We start from the raw sequence: 15,631 nt of genomic DNA, 5'->3' as shown, positions 1-15,631 counted from the left end.
GTCATTCGATACATTTCTATTTCTAATTACCCTATTTATTGCACGCCAAGTTAGCTTTGGAATATGCTTGCTTCCAGCGAAAATTTCCAAGTAATAGTCGCGCTTGCCTTCTCGCAAGTCATTTATTTATTCCTAAACTGCTTAAACACAACGTAATCATTAGGATTTCTGGTTACCAGAAAACTGTGGTATAGGCGACCTTTTTATTTAATCATTCTTAAAAGGCTAGGCGAAACCAATGGTTTCTTAATTTTTTTTATTCTTGTCTCGTTTTTATGGAAAACTCGAGTCATAAAGCACATTAAATTTATCAATGAACGCAGTATAAGCCTCATCTACTGAACGATAGGTGAGGCATTGTGTCCATGGTGTCTCACTAATTAGTCGCCTGAATGATTGTAGCTCGGTTTCAGTAATTGCCCGAACGGTTACTGGTCTGCTTCGAACTGGTGCAGGTTGACGCTTCTCTATTCTAATAAAAATGGGACAATGATCGCTTAGATCACAAGACAGTGTACCCGAAGATTTTACCATCATATCTATGTTAACAATAAACAAGTCAATAATGCTTGACGAAGAGACCGTGATTCTCGTTGGAGATGTGCTGGTGTTGGTGAACTCATTGGATCCATTCAATGGCCGTAAGAGATTGTACTGAATCAGTGTTAATAATAATTGTTGGGTTTTACGCGCCAAAACCACAGTATGATTCTCAGGCACGCCATAGTGGGGGACCCCGGAAATTTCGACCACCTGGGGTTCTGTAACGTGCACTTAAATCTAAGTACACGGGTGTTTCCGAAATGCGGCCGCCGTGGCCGGGATTCGATCCCGCGACCTCGTGCTCAGCAACCCAACACCATAGCCACTGAGCAACCACGGCGGGTTGAATCATCGTTAACTTCGTTTATATTAATATTAAAGTCGCCACCGAGCAATAGGGAATAATAATTTTGTGAACAGTAATTAGAAAATTATTCAAAAATTTGAAAAAAAGTCCTTCCTTCCGCCTTCAACATACGGTACGTATACTCACGATCGTCGCCGTCGTCAACGTCTTGATTGCTACAAATTGTGCCAGGCACTTGCACACTTAATGGTAGCTTCTTCTTTTGGAGAGGCAAATACTCCTCCAGGAGAAGAGTTGTGGCTTCCATCGTACCGCCCCACCCCACCACGCCGCACGCTTATGCGGTCTGTGCAGCATTTGCACTAGCCGCAACTGCGGACTAAGCGATCGCAGTCTCAGCGCGTTTAAAAGCTAAAAATTGTGTGCTATTGTATTTTCATAGAAATAATATGAAATTGTAATATTTGACTAGTTTCCATGTTGTTTTTATTTAATGATGCAGGCATGGATACTTTGTGAGCAGGGAGCAACCTTGGACGTCGCTGCGACGCCCAATCGCGCCATGTGAAACGGCCTATACGTGGAGGCGAGCGCCATCTGTTCTGCTGGTGCTGCAAGGAACCCAGCGACGCACGCGGCGCTAGCCTCCTGAGTTTGCCTGTGATGGCGATGGGAGGTAGAGCTACACAGCCTCGCTGGAAAAATTTAATTAAATTCTGGTGTTTATGCGCCAACACCATGATATGAATACGAGGCATGCCGTACTGGGGTACATTGGATAGATTTTTACCCCCTAGAGCTCTCTAACGGGCACTCAATGCACGGTATACGGGCGTTCTTGCAATGCAGACGAAACGAATTCAAACGTATACTTACACTACCTCTGAACCTTTATTGAAAGTTCTGTGGCGTCTGCCCACTCACTGCTCACCGCGGGGGCTGAAAAAGCAATTTTCTGAGCCGCGCCTGCCGACACCGTGGCCATTTTAAGCAAGCGAGCAAATGTCGGTAAGACGCCGGTGAATGATAGGCACTGTCACTTTACCAAATATGGCGGCGCCCATCGGAACGGTTCTGTAAAATGTCAATATTGCAACTCACGACACAAACGCTGCAGTTTGCTGTCACATTGTGGTGAACATGTGTACCTATTCAAGAATACTTCTTTTCTAAATAATACTTACTCGCGAGTGAATCGCTTCCGTCTTCTGCTTTCAACTCTTATGGCGCTAGGACCTAGCGACAGTATGTTTCTCAAGGCACACACCGGAACTCGGCCGTAGGCAACCGGAAGTTGAGATGTCTCTAAAACCGTGAGAATAATAATATATCATCTAAAATGAGGTAATGGTTCAAGTGAAGAGTTTTATAGGATAGATATGATATAGGAGGTTTTAGTTAACCAATTAAAGGGCCACTTAACCATCAAATCTTTCTCATCATTATGATGATTAACTATCATCATCAGCAATGGCTCGTTGTATTCTTCCACAGCTGGCTCGTTGGCGCCCCTCGGGTTGCGCTCGTACTCTGCACTAGAGCACTGTAGGGGCTCGGGCTTACCCGAAAGCCCGGGCGTGGCCCGGCCCGTGGGCCGGGTCGGGCCGGGTAGGGCCGGGTAGGGCAGATTTTTCACGGGCCCGGGCCGGGATCGGGTATTTTGACGCAGGCCCGGCCCGGCTGGGACTTTCATGTGGTGTGCATGTAACGTGCAGCGAGTTATCCTCGCGTATCTCGACTCTGAAAAACCGGTTGTCCCGGTGCAGCTGGAAGCTAGCAGTGCTACTACTGTGTACTTCCCTTTTCTTCTTCCGTCGTATTTTGCGCTACTTGAACAGAATATAAAAGTCCAGAAAGACCGAAGTCACCTCGACCCAAATGATGCCATTGTATTCCTTACCTAAATCAATGTAATTAATGCTTTCAGCGTGGTGTAAGCGCGTTCCCGACTTGCTGATTCTTCAAAAGCGAATTGGTAAAACGATGACTGGTTAGATAACATAATTCGTCACACGGCTGAAGTATGCCACTGCATCCATCCATGATTGCACGCATGTTCTCAACCGGTCGCCTAGAAGCAGCTCATTACGCTGCACTATGGAGGAACGAGAAGCTTTCTTTCTCCATTGACTCCATCCATGCGCTGCGCTCACGAGCCATCGTGGCTGCGCTTCGGCTAGAGTGTACTAGAATACGGTTGCGTGGGACGAGCGGCTGGGGCGGTGTAGGCTTTGCAGTGAGGCGCCCGACGTGGAATATACTGTGGCGGCGCTGCGATAGAAGTGGATTGGACCGTATCAAGGTCGCGCCGTTGGAAACTGCTGGCGATACTGCTCCGCACGGTTATTCGTAGTACTTTGCGCGCTGGTATTTGTGTTCAGACCACTCAAATGGTGTTCATAATTGCATATGACATGTATTTATGCCTTGAGAATACATTGCTTTTATTCTTTTCTTTATTTTTCATTTTTTAATGCCGCTCGGTGGTATTTTTCGGTCTCGTGCCTGGTTCGGGCCGGGTTCGGGCCATGTGATGAGTTTGGTTCAAGTCTTATTTAATCGGCCGAGGTGTTGCTTCGGGGGAGAAAGGAACAAAGCCAGCTGAAAATTACCAAGCATAAAAACCACACTTTATAAATAAAACAACATCGAACAATACAGAGAAGGGACAGGATATTAATTCACTGAATCTCAACGTGCGTTGACTGATGCTATGGTAACCAACATAAAGTGCAACCCTGTGCACGCATCAAACAGCACGAGGTTCAACACCACGCTCTCAAGCTGAACGCGGTGGATGAGAAGGCTATACAGAGACCGGGTTCGGCTCACTGAAATCGTGAAAGAAAGTTCGCCGGTGTTGAGTTCCTGCTCGAAATGGTCTGGCCGACGAAGGCATAGGAGCGACACTCACAGACGCCCCTTACAAAAATGAGTTTAGACTGTCTGTTGAATGTCTATAGACTACTTGTAGACAACTTTGCCTTTTTATAGATTTGTTCTTTTGTTAATAAATAATCTATAGACTGTCTATAGACAAAAGTTGATAAGATTTTTATTTATTTTTGTCTACTCACATTCTATAGACAGTCTATAGAAAAAAAGTCGTTAAGATGTTTGTTTCTTCTTGTCTACTTCCTCTCTTAGACTATCTATAGAAAGAAGCCGATACAGTCTTTATTTATTCTTGTCCATTCATTATCTATAGATAGTCTATAGACAAAAAATGATCAGATTTTTATTTCTTTTTGTCTACTCACATTCTCTGGACAGTCTATAGAAAAAAGTCGATAACGTGTTTGTTTCTTCTTGTCTACTTCCTCTCTATAGACTATCTATAGAAAAAGTCGATACAGTCCCTATTTATTTTTGTTTATCCATTGCCTATAGACTGTCTATAGACAAAAGTTAATAAGATTTTTATTCCTTTTTGTCTACTCCCATTGTATAGTCAGTCTACAGAAAAAAAAGTCGAGAAGATGTCTGTTTATTTTTGTCTACTTCCTATCTATAGACTATCCATAGAAAAAAGTCGATACAGTCTCTATTTATTCTTGTCTATTCATTGTCTATAGACTGTCCATATACAAAAGTTAATAAAATTTGTGTTTCTTTTTGTCTGCTCCCATTCTATAGCATGTCTACAGAAAAAAGTCGATAAGATGTTTCTTTATTTTTGTCCACTTCCTCTCTATAGACAAGCTATAGAAAAAAATTCGATATGGACTCTACTTAATCTTGTCCATTCATTGTCTACAGATTGTCTATAGACAAAAGTTAATAAGATTTTTATTTCTTTGTGTCTACTCCCATTCTATAGTCAGTCTACAGAAAAAAGTCGATAAGATGTCTGTTTATTTTTGTCTACTTCCTATCTATAGACTACGTATAGACCAAAGTCGATACCGTGTCTATTTATTCTTGTTCATTCTGTGTCTAAGGTCTGTCTATAGGCAACAGTCGATAAGGTGTTGATTATTTTTGTTTACGCCCGGTTTACAGATTTTCTATAGGCGAAAGTTGATAAGGTGTCTACTTTTATTTATTCCCTGTCTATAAATTTAGTCTTGCCAAAAGTCGTTAAATTGTGTTTTTTTGTCTATATTAGCGGTCTATACACCGTTTATACGCAAAAGTTTTTCTGTTTGCTATTTCTTTAGCCGATTGCCAGTTTATAGAATGTCTACAGAGAAAAGCAATAAACGTCACCATCGCCTCTCTGTCATTGAATTACGCAGTTCTAAATTATTATTTTACCAGATAATTAGGTGTTTAAGAGTCTGCTCGCCGAGTTTCATCCAGTATTGCACTGGTTTTTAACATGTAACCTCTGGGCCCGGCACCCTAGTTAGTCGGGAATGCATCCCCGACGATAATTTTTCCTTGCGAACCACGCGGAGGCGGAATATATACTTCTATGTGATTGAAATTATTTTTTAATGGTTTCCTATACCCCCCCCCCCCTCTATGAAGGCTATAGGGTGGGACATCACCAAAGATCATGCTAACTCGAGCGAACAGACCGTATACCGATTGCGGTAAGCTTTGAGATGAACTAAAGGGCAGCCGATATTGTAAAAGTCTTATTGCTTCAGGTTTACTTGCCCTCTATAGACAAAAGTCGTTAAACTCGGCCCAACCCATGTACGCTGTAACCAAGTGGAGGTACAGGCGGATAATAAGGAGCTACGTTTGATATAAGCCACTGGGATTATTGTATGTACTGCTGACATTTCTTTAAAGCCTTTTTGTAGAGTTTATTATCGCCATGGTGTATATACTTCCGCATTTGTTCACCACATTATATGACATCCGTAGTCGCTCTCGGCAATCCCTAGACAGTCTTTACAGTTGTTTTTCAGGCATTACTTTTGCGGCAGTAAAATAAAGATAACAAACTGCCGATCCAATCATGTAAATAGAGGTTATGAATGCCAGTTTTAGCAAGAAGCGGATTACAAACAGGCATCATGCTAACAGCACAGAGACTTGTAATGTGTATAGCTGACAACGCAGAATTTGCTAGTGTGCGATGAACCGATGTCGCGCATGTGGTGTGCACCTTATGTGTCGTCTGATTCTCAGATACTCTTTAGGTTCTCCCCGTATCTAGGCTGCATCACTAATATCGGGTGGTTTTTCGCAGACTGATATCCCGCGCTATAAATTCATTAAAGCTTCTCGTTCACTTACAATGTGCGCCAGATACTCTGAGCCCACCCAGTCCTTTCCAGGCGTTATATGCCTGTGCGGCCGAGCCTATGCGTACGTCATTAGTGTATTGATTGCTTTGACATATCACCGGAACAGACAAATGTGCACTAACATGTGCGCAGGTATCCCATTTGGCGGTACGTTGGAAGCTATGCTAGAAATGCACTGCATTACTCATCGTCGTTGGCCATAATGCTAGCGCCTGACGTGCGTGCTAACGGTTTTTACAAACACTGCGTTCATCCAAGTGTGCGCTCTTGCTCCATGCGATAGCCCACAGCGTTTGTGATACAGCGCGCCAAGGTATTTCCTTCTTCCATGGAAAGAACTGAAAATGGGAGGTGAAAGCAACCGGTTTTGCGCGCACGGAACGCAGAGAGAGAGAGAGAGAGGGAGAGAGAGAGAGCGCGCGACAATGAAAAAAAGAAAAAAAAGAGCAGAAAAGGGCAAATGCGCTCGGGTTTCTCGGAGCACGGACGCCGTCGGCGGCCTCAGCGCCTGCGCATGCGCAGCGGCAGAAACGGCGGCGCGCCATCTCTCCGCGTCGATTTGAATTCTCAGCGGCTGCGCCAGGCAAGTCAACGCTGGTTGCTGCTGGTGAGCTGCCTGCACCTTTGTGTCTGTGTATTCGTCTCGACTTTGTGGCATCACACGTCAACTACACTGAACGGTAAGCTTTAACGAAGATGTTTTCCGTCACTAGCTCATGACTAGGTGAGCGTATTTCGTAGCGCGAACCGGCTGCATGTAATGTAGGCGACTCGGGCGTAGTGTCGATTTGTCGTTCGGTTTGTAAACGCGCTCGGGTTCTCGATTATACTATAGGGAATGTTTAACGGCAAGCGATCGCTCGCGCGTGTTCATTTTACCGTCATTGTCAATATCCGTGAAAAAGGAAATACACCATGTTTAAAGTGGATACTGAGCAGAAATAAGCGCGGATTGTGTGTGTTAAGCGGCGTACTGTGGGCAGGTCTCGTTTTGTGGCGTTCGATCGGCGGCCATAAACGCTGCGCTGCCTGTCTAATAAAACTCATCTAAAGTGCTTTATGTATATATATACTTCGAAATTGTGCTAGAGTGACGAATTGTCTAAAAGAGACGTACAGTTGAATAAATGCTAGCGTACTCACATGAAAGGCCGTGTTGGCGGGTCATGCATCAGCAGCGTGTGCTGCCGTTTTCGTAAGTCAAAAGTAGGAGTATTTATGGGGCTCCTGGCAACCAGTATAAATATATATATAACCGCAAAAGCTTTCAGAGCACGAAACTCGCGATAAGCCCAGTCAATCGCAGCTTCGCAACTTAACCGAAAGAATTGGGGAACAATAAATTAGTGGCTCGGGGAAGCACCCTTTACACGTTTGAAACTGAAGCCATTGGTTTGAAAAGAGTTTGAGGATTTTCTGTGCTGTGCTCATGTTGCCATGAATTACGAACTTGGCCAAGCCTTTGTCAGCTTTATCAACCAAGTGCTTCAATTCAGCTGAATCTAATAGTGCATTTCAAGTGACTGACGTGTTATTCGTTATAATTACAATTATGTACTGGCAGTAATTTGGCAAGCCTTAAACCACAATATTTTTATTGCCCCTAAACTGCGGGTGTCATAGACTGCCAGGGAATTTTCATGAAAACGGCCAGGGAAAGCTTGGAAAAACATCAGGGAAATTGAAAATGTCAACATAGGTATGCTGTCTTGTTACTTCCATACAATGTTTCCAGAGAATCGCTGTCTTAAACATATTTTTGAAGCATTTCACCTCCCAAAAAAATTACAAATTGGTACGATTTTCTGAAAAAGAAATGAAAGTGAAGCATGCTGACATGGGGGGGGGGGGGCACTTCTTACTCAATCTTTTTGCATTACGTAAGTGTCCTGAACCTCGAAACTCTAGAAAAAATACTTATGTTATAGAGCGCCTTCAATTATTTACTGTGATAGCATTCGTTGCAATGACAGTTTCAGTTTTGTTTCCCAGGAGGTGCATATGTGTCGTGCCACAACACAGAAAGTGCTCACGGGATATTTCTGGTGCTCATGTAGTATACCTAACTTGCAACCGTGTCAGCATTCCCTAAAGATATGATTATCTATAGGAAACTAAGTGACCATATCGACACAATCAATCCATCTGCATTCTGTTGAAGTTATGGCCAATGATGTATCAGTTAAGAGTACGAGAAAGACATTTAAATGTGTATTAAGGAAAATAAATTACAATCTTTTGCATGATACGTTCAATACTCCAGTCACTCTTCTGAGCATATCATTCCGCGCGGGTATATTTAATTCCCAGCCAAAAATGTAAGCAGTCCAACTGGGTAGCCTAGTTTCAGCAAATAATATAGAGGTCATTTGGGTTAATTAAGTACATTATGTGTCATATGGCCTTTCATAAAATGTACCATACTGTTGCTGGCACCAGCAGCAAGTGTAACAGTTTAATTGTTCATCATACGGTAGAGTGAAACATTATGTGATGGTACTGTTTTTTATTGACAAGCAGCCATTAGGCATAGCTAAACCGTATTAAGGATTGACTTAAGTGGTTTGAGCGAATATATTAGGCTGCTTAATGAACGTGAAAAAATACACATTTGTTATTTTTGCCTCACATTGTTGTATCTACATATTTGCAGCATGCACCTGCAGCACCTTCGGAATGGCTTACACGAAGGTCAAGGCCAGCCTGGCAACCATGCTTGCCAAGGGGAAGCAGCTGTAGATATGTAAATATTCTCTTTTGATGATAGCATAAGACATGCATTTTAATAAATTAATGTATTATATCGTTCAATAAAAACAGTTAATTCAATATCGGTGCACTTGTTTTCTTTGTTGCACTGCATGAGTCTGCACTAGTGGAATTGCTTGAAATATTTGTTTCTGCAACATATGAGAGTGCAGATGGTTCAGGATCATTAATAATCTATTAACATGAATGCATAAATGCAGATGGGAAGCAACAGGTGCACATGCATAATATACGTTCAAAATTTTGTTGCTGCCATATGTAAACAAAAATTTTAACTAACTTGCAGATAGTAGATTTCATTCAAGCGAATGCATTGCATGCGACTAAACTTTCTTCAATGTGCAATTACACAAATGCTCATGCAGCTTTACATAATGATTCATGGCTGCATACATTTTAGATTTTTGAGTGCTTCCATCTGCATGCATGCTTTTCTATGTGCAGTTCCCTATGTATGTTCCCATATGCATACTGGGTACAATAAATTTTTGTATACATTTCCAATAAACTGCTTATTAGCAAACCCCAGCAGCGAGTGTTTATAGAATAACATTGCCTGCCGAAACATAGTTCGCAAAATGTGGTGTATTATCTAGTATATATGGTGTCCCAGTATTTGTAGCCAAGCTGGTCAATGAAAATGAAAGGTTAAAAAACAACACGGTGCAAGATATATGACCATAAAAAGACCTACAGGTCAGACCTCTGAACTCACGGCCGAATGCACGCCATAGGTCTTAAAATCAGATCTTATTGCAGCGTCTTTTCTTAATATTATTTATCATTGAACAGCTTCACTAAATTTAAGTTAGCTCGGACACCCTGTAAAATTGTAAGGCTGAAGTCTATAGATTAGCTATAGACTGATCTACAGGAACTCTCTGTAGGTAGACTGTACCACCTTCTACAAAAAGTGTAAGGCCATAAGTCCATAGACAGACTATATACTGGTCTATAGGAATAGTTTATAGTCTATAGACATTTCACAGACATGTCTACAAAAGTAAAATTATATAAGCCTATAGACTTTTGGCTATAGACACTCTGCAGAGATTTGTCTACAAAAGTGAATTTTCATTGATCTATAGACTGTCTATAATCAGTCTATAGAATCAGACATTTTGTAGACTAGTCTACAAGAAGTGTACTGCCATAAATCCATAGATTGTCTATAGACTGGTCTATAGGAATAGTCTATAGATAGTGTATAGACGTTTGTAGATAATTTATAGACTTATGTATACAAAAGTAGAACTAAATAAGCCTATAGACTTTTGTCTATAGACAGTCTGCAGACATTTGTCTACAAAAGTAAATTTTCATTGATCTATAGACCGTCTATAGTCAGTCTATAGACTGAGACATTTTGTAGACTAGTCTACAATTAGTGTATGGCCATAAGTCCATAGACTGTCTATGGGCTGGTCTATAGGAAAAGTCCATAGATAGTCTATAGACATCTGTCTGTAGACATTTTATAGACTTATTTCTACAAAATCAGAACTATATAAGCCTATAGACACTTGTCTATAGACATTCCACAGACATTTGGCTACAAAAGTGAAATTTCATTGATCTATAGACAGTCTATAGTCAATCTTTAGACTCAGACATTTTGTAGACTAGTCTACAATTAGTGTATGGCCATAAGTCCACAGACTGTCTGTAGACTAGTCTAAAGAAATGTCTACAAAAGGTCTGTTGACTTCATAGACAAATGTCTACACACTTTATATAGACTTTCTACAAAAATTATTGTAAGGGGCTTGAAGACGGCCGAGCCATGCAGCTGTCTGATCGTCGCAACGCCGCCCCGTCTCCGCAAACCAAGAGGGTCGCCACAGGTGGTCGGGGGGAAGCGCTTTGCGTCTGGGAGGAGGCCTCTGTGAGCCCGGGTCCAGGAGCCCGTCAAGCCCGTACCTCCGCACCCCAGCAGCCTTCCTCGAACGGTCCCTGCTTAAGTCGCGCCCGGCAGACACCAGACCAACCACATCGATGTGGTTGGGTGAAGGCCTTGTACGCTCGGGTCGTTCTGGCCCTACGCTGGTGCACATCCGCACCCCAGCCGCCATTCTCGAACAATCCCCCTGACGTGTCTGTCCCGGACTTCTTCTCCTCTTCCCAGATTGTTTTTTTTTCTTGCGACGCTCGGTGCGCTTGTGCCAAAGCCGCGTGGCACGTCGTCGCTGTCGTCTTCATGGCTCACAAAGCTCGTGCGGCGCCAATTCGCAACTCCTTGATACTCTGTCGATGACAACTAAGCACATATTATGGCATAAGCCCCCTTTTCGAAGATTTTTCGGCAGAAAAAACGCTGCACATGTGCGCGTGCCATGTTTAAGGGGATGACCAGTCCACAACGTTAGCAGTAAACCCTAGCTCGAATGCTGATGGTAGTTCCTAGAGTCCTATCTCATATAACGGAACACCCACTGCACACATCTTGTCTGTAGTCTGCACACAGACGAAGTCTGTAGCATTGGTTACAGAAATCCACTTGTTTCCGGTACAAGGAGCTTCGGAGCAGCGCTGCCCTGTATCGGACGTACGTGGGCACTTTGTATCCTTCAAAGAGCACAATCACTGTGGTAGGATTACTGATTCTCTTTGCTGCTATCGCCGTTGGGTTCTTGTTCGTAACCACCGCTGTTGTGATGTCTCTTGGGCCCTTGTCCAGTAGGATTCCTCTGATGACTCCTTTGGCCGTCATGTCCGGTGCCGTCTCGTAAGCATTGGTCTTGTAAAACTTGTCTTGAATCTTGATACGTGCTACTTCCTGATATTTGTTGGCATGCTCTTGATCCGATGTACTGACGATTAGGATATCTTGATAATTGTTGCGGCAGACGATATCCTCCTCCCTTTCGTCTGGAGGGATGCCTGCCGCGTCTTGTACAGCCGCTGTTAGGTGAACTACACCGTGTTCAGATATTTTGAGTGCTCCACGTGGGCTGATCACAATCTTGTGATCCCCTCTTGGCAAATGTGGCATCCCGCTTGCCTTGCGTATCTGCTCTAGCCTTTCTTTCCTGGGGTTATCGTTGCGCTTGTCAGACCACGTCGGCGACAAGGTGCTCTCGCGATGTTGGGAGGTTTGCTGGTGTGATCTTCTGTGCCTGACATCCTTCCATCCCTTGCTTGTATCCATTTATTCCTCGGTTATGCGTTGCCCCTCTACGGTGACATCCATTGTTGAGAGCATGATCGGTAATTGTTGAGAAAGCCGGCTCTACGGCGCGCGCCCTCGCGCCTCTCCCGCCACGAGGCCCGCCAAGAAATTGTCGTAGAGGCTTGAAAAATGGGAATCCCACCTGGTTTTCGATATCCACTTTTTCCTGAGAAAGAGCCGAGTCCGTTGGTGGGCAGTTTCGGGTGGTTTCACATTTCCGGTGGCTTCACATTGAACCACGTATTTTAATCTGCATTTCCTGCTTCTTTACAGACCGCTCACAATGCAGTGTAATTGAAAGCGTTACCTCTGCATTTATTAAAAAAGATTTCGTGCATGCCACCAGGTCTGTATTCGCCCCAATGCTGTTCTTAACTATAATAAACAATCTTTCGTCCACAATTACACCGACCATATATCCCATCGCAGATGAGTGCATGCATTGCGGTCGCATTTTCACTCGTAATGATCAGTTATTGTTACACTAGAACCGAAGAACTGCAGAAGGCTGGTGGGCTCAGAGGCTCATGCACCTCAACATTTCTGAGTAGCAAGTTCATTCAGGAAATATGCAAGGGCACTAACGTCACCTATCAGTGTGCTTTACTATTAGTTATTCTGCATTGTTGTTGAGATCACAAGTATACTGAACTGGTCTGATCGTTCAGTACAGCGTATAGCTGAGACTTCTTGTCACTTGGATTATGAGATGATCCCTCTATCTCTGGTCATCAACTTGCGTACACAACATGTGCACGTACTGAACTATATCAGGCCTCAGTAATATGGAAACCTCCGCCAATATATTTATGAGATGTCATACAAATCGTGCAGAATAAAGCGCGGGTCATTTGAATGTTCTCAAATATGACTTTCATTATATTACAAGAGATATAAACGCAACTATTTCTGCTTCACACATTAGCACCATGTCACTAAACTTCGCGTGTACGCCTTTTTCACAAGCTGTTCGATAATTTCCTGGCCCTACGTGAAACCATGCAAAGTGTCGGAACGAAGTGTTTTAGATGCAAAGCATCTTATGGTCGGGGCTATGTCACTCCCTCTCTCCCTCCCTCCCTCCGCCGTGCGGCGTCCACACCACTACTGCGCATGCGCATCCTAGCTCCTCTCCTTGTCTCATCTCCTCTCCTCTCGGCATTCCTCCTCTCCTCTCCGACACTCCTCTCCTCTCCGGTTTGCGCAACGAATGGCAACACCTACGGCTCCGCGCGCGATAATGCGAAGCAGCTTAGGTTAGAGGCGCGACGGTAGACGCCCCAGAGGCACCGGCAACAGTCACTAACGCCGCGCGCGTTCGGTGCGAATGCGGGCAAAACGCCGACGGCGTCGACAACAGTTCTGCGCGTTGCTGGTGCTGCTGCATGTCCAAGTTTATACAGCTGATAAAACTACCTCGAGTCAACCCCATGGCTGCTTCGCATACTACTCAGGGTTCCCCTACGGGAAGATGGTGTAATTTTTTTCGTACTGGTTTTAGTTTCGTTCCACGGAAGAAAGTTCCGTTCCGGTCCTGCTGCGGAACGAAAAAAAAATGCTCCGTAACGGTTCACAACGGTTTCGGTTCACATCCTAAAATTTTAAAGCAAAGTAATGATAAAAACACGGCAATTTTAACAGCGGAACTGTGTAAACCGGTCGTTAGTCCGTTAGGCATCCAGAAAAAAATGTGGGCCGATCCTGGCGGTGTGCAGAAAGGTCCAAGCGCAAGGCACATACCCCTGTGAACTAGCGAAGCTGAGCCTGGCTACGTCTAGCTAACCACGGTTGGGACTACTTAAGCTTAGTCAATAATCGATAGCCAATAAATAGCTAATCGATCAATAATTGATAGATTCCGAAAAATGCTGGGGATGACTTGGTACTGCTTAGCCTAGCCCAAAAGCCAGGACTAGCTAGGTGCCCATTAGCTCCGCTATCTCTTTAGCACTGCGCCTCCAGTGCAAGTTACGCAAATTTTTTCTCTGAATAATTTGAGAATAGCTTTCTCGATATATTTCTCAAATATTTTTCACGCAATATATTTGTCTATGTGCGTGGCAACCGTTATGCACGTAGTTTGATATGGCAGCGCGAATGTGATGCGGCTGACGACGAGGGCTTCCCCTAGTCGTCTCGTCCTCGGTGAGGCCGTCCTTGCTTCGCGGTATGCAGGCTATTATGAATTATGAGATAATGCTCAGTGCCAGTGAAGGCACTGAGCATGATCTCAGAAGCAGCACGTCTTCGAGGGTACCCATCGAAATGTGAGACCGCTGTTTTGCGATAAAACGAACTTAAACGAACATAAACGAACGATTAAGCTTCGATAACAAAGCGTTGTACCTGTAGAAAACGAAACGACGAGCTCTTCAGGGCGCAAGCCCTGGGTTTTGCTATGATCCCGATCTGCTGCTGTACCGACTGGCAGATTAGTAGAGTGCTCGACCGGCTATCGCTCGCACTATCGCTGCCTGAGATGCGCACTTATGCGGACCCCTGAGATAAGCGCTAATTCTCACGTTACGTGACGTCGGTTGCTGCGGTTTGCCTAATTCCGCCATGAACAAAAAACCGATAAAAATCTTTCGGTTTCACTCCGGAACAAAATAACAAATACCGTTTCGGATGCGTTTTCGTACCGGTCAAAAATATCGTTATTTTTCGTTTTTCGTTTTTGTTTTCATTCCGTTCCGACACATAGCGTGAAACAGTACTTCTTCGGCTTCACAGAGCTCTTCGTCATCTATTTGTTTGTTTAGGCAATCAACAGACTAATGTTTCTGAACGATTACTTCTTTCAGTTGCCATTCATGAATTGATTAAATGGCATTTATGAGTAGTAAAAGTGCATAACACTGGAAGTTTCGGAGGAGCTATGTGAAAGCATCTATGCAGTCATGCCACACACTACCTGCTGGGGTTCCTTTGTGGCTTAAAGCTGGTGCATGATTGCCATAACTGTGCTCTTTCTATTACATCTGCAACATTTTGTTCTTGTATACATTGCCCTGCGTATGCCGTATTTGTTCGATTCCGAACCGATACCTTTATTAAACAACCTGCACACAAAACTAATGGGTCGGCTTGGATTCGAAGATGTGACCCATGCGGCCATAACGTCAAGCGCGCATCGCTGGGGCAGGTGGCAAGCTGCATTGCGGCCGCGTGGGACGACATTCTGGCTGCGAGTTGTCTCTTCGTTTTCGCAAATTTTCCTCATCAGCAATTACTCGTAGAGATTTGCTAACGCTAGAGAGTTACAGGCAAAACGCGGTAGTTCCTAAGAGTGTGAAAAACATTGGGGGTGAGTGAGAAGGAGGGGGTGGGGGTGGCCGACACTTGAGGGAAATTCAGTCATGGCAACAATTAAGCCTATTTAATTCCGGATACAACACCTGAAACATATGACTGATACAGATGACAGCAAAGTGCCAGAGAAACTTTGACGTCATCTGCCTCGGGTTCGTTGGGTTATTTATCAGCGTGTTCAGCAGATAAGCATGAACATAAAAAAAGAACAACAGAAGAATTTTTTACAGTGGCGCTGTTAAACTTTTCGTAAGTCTGTTTCGTGCCTACAGAAAACTCGGCCCAGCTGTGCGTCGCCGAGCCACGCAACCTCATCGCATCACACAC

Source organism: Dermacentor silvarum, unplaced genomic scaffold, assembly GCF_013339745.2.
Source record: "Dermacentor silvarum isolate Dsil-2018 unplaced genomic scaffold, BIME_Dsil_1.4 Seq346, whole genome shotgun sequence".
In the NCBI taxonomy this organism is placed as follows: domain Eukaryota; kingdom Metazoa; phylum Arthropoda; class Arachnida; order Ixodida; family Ixodidae; genus Dermacentor; species Dermacentor silvarum.
Note: the sequence above shows the minus strand (reverse complement) of the source record.